This window comes from Leptonychotes weddellii, unplaced genomic scaffold (assembly GCF_054177405.1).
Source record: "Leptonychotes weddellii isolate Sample4059 unplaced genomic scaffold, ASM5417740v2 HiC_scaffold_14314, whole genome shotgun sequence".
In the NCBI taxonomy this organism is placed as follows: domain Eukaryota; kingdom Metazoa; phylum Chordata; class Mammalia; order Carnivora; family Phocidae; genus Leptonychotes; species Leptonychotes weddellii.
Window position 1 is genome coordinate 1 of NW_027723696.1, and position 2,179 is coordinate 2,179.

General features: G+C 42.7%; 1 long non-coding RNA gene across 1 annotated transcript; it reads left to right on the forward strand.

Annotated features, from left to right (window-relative positions):
- The first annotated feature begins 42 nt into the window (after positions 1-42).
- LOC145718339 (uncharacterized) lies at positions 43-1,046 on the forward strand. Its single transcript, XR_014141733.1, has 2 exons — positions 43-494; positions 883-1,046. It is a non-coding gene; the product is annotated as an uncharacterized LOC145718339 (long non-coding RNA).
- The last annotated feature ends 1,133 nt before the right edge of the window (positions 1,047-2,179 follow it).

Consider the following 2,179-nt stretch of genomic DNA (forward strand, 5'->3'; position numbering starts at 1 on the left):
AAATAAATAAATAAATAAAAAAGAATTAAAAAAAAAAAGAATGTTGAATCCGAGATGTGTATTAGAAATGCAGGTGACATTGGCAGTTGGATACAGAGTGCAGGGTAGGAGAATATCTAGGTTGGAGAAATAGATTTGGGAGGTGACACCATATCATCATAGATGAGGTCACCAAGGGAGAAGAGAAAGGAACAGGACCAAACCCTGCACTCCTCAGGGCTAAGCAAGCTGGTCAGAGTGCACACCCAGAGCGTACTGCACAGTCTGGTTCTGCGTCTAGAAGGCACATAGACCAGGGAGGCCCACCCTTCAGTGTGCACAGGAATTGCCTGGACTGTGAAAATCTAGACAGTCTGGAGCAGAGCATGAGATTCTGGGTTGATAACAAGGTTGGTGCTGATGCTGCTGGTCTTCGGATCCCACACTGAGTAGCAAGCACATGAAGCAGGATCCCCACATGGCCGTGCATCAGCCTCTCCTGTAGGGCTTATTAAGTAAGTGATTCCTGGGCCCATGCCCAACATTCTAAGCTGGTGGGTCTGGGAGAGGCCTGAGTATTTGGTAACAAACCCAGAGCAATCCTGGGGCTCATCCAGATAGGGAAGCACTGAAGTCATTGATGAGAGCACTCACTGTGGGAAGGGGGCTTACAGGCATATTTAAATGTTTTTGCGGGCATCTGGGTGGTTCAGTCAGTTGGGCATCTGACTCTTGGTTTTGGCTTAGTTCATGATCTCATAGTCATGAGATCAAGCCCCAAGTCGGGCTCCGAACACAGCACAGAGTCTGCTTGAAATGTTCTCCCTCTCCCTCTACCCTTCCCCCCCCCCCACTCTCTCTCTCAAATAAATAAATAAAATATTTTAATGGATTTTTTTGTAGGAAGAAAAATACAAGACATGCTGGGAGAAACATATTTTCTCTCCCATGGGGCACAGCCAGGTGGCAGATTGAGGAAGTTGTCAGCTCAACATAAAATCTCAGAGTTACTGAGAGTATAAATATTAAAGGTTCCCACCACACAAAAATAAATGGTAACTATGTGACATGATGCAGGTGTTAGTTAATGCTCTGATTTTAATGATTTTGCAGTATAGAAATGTATGAACCTGCCGGCTATACTCTAAATTCACACAATGATGTATGTCAATTATATCTCTATAAACCTGGTAAAAAATGTCTGAATTCTTGCTCTTTGGAACTCTCCCCCTCTCAAATAAATAAATAAAATCTTTTAAAAATAAATTAATTAATAATTAAAATAAAAAAATATTAAAAGAAAATGTGGGGCGCCTGGGTGGCTCAGTCATTAAGTGTCTGCCTTCAGCTCAGGTCATGATCTTGGGGTCCTGAGATCGAGCCCCGCATTGGGCTCCCTGCTCCGCGGGAAGCCTGCTTCTCCCTCTCCCACTCCCCCTACTTGTGTTCCCTCTTTAGCTATGTCTCTCTGTCAAATAAATAAAATCTTAAAAAAAAAAAAACCCGCCAGGGTGCATGGGTGGCTCAGTCCGTTGGGCATCTGCCTTCAGCTCAGGTCATGGTCCTGGGGTCCTGGGATCCAGCTCCCCAACAGGCCCCCTGCTCAGTGGGGAGCCTGCTTCTTCCTCTCCCTCTGCTGTTCCCCCTGCTTGTGCTCTCTCTTGCAAGTAAATAAATTAAATCTTTTAAAAAAATAAGTAAGTAAAAATTAAAAATTTAAAAAAAAATGTAGGAAAATGGCAAAAAGCACCTCTTAAAAATAACTATGAAATATAGTGATAAATCATTAAATATTTAAAATATTACCATATAAAATATTCACTTAATAAAAAGTAATCAGTAAAGGAGGAGTGAGTGGAAACATGGAAAACAAAAAACAAGAAGTATAATGGCATCATAAATCCACCTGCATCAATATTAACGTTACATGTAAATGGTTTAAATAAGTCATTCAAAGGCAGATTGTTGGCCTGAAAACCAAACAAGATCCAACTATGCTGTCTGCAGTAGACACATTTGAGATTCAACTACAAATAGATTAAAATTAAAGGGATGGGTGTGCCTGGGTAGCTCAGTTGGTTAAGCATCTGCTTTCAGCTCAGGTCATGATCCCAGGGTCCTAGGATCAAGCCCTGCATCTGCTCCCTGCTCAGCAAGGAGCCTGCTTCTCCCTCTTCCTCTGTCCCTTCCCCCTCTGCTC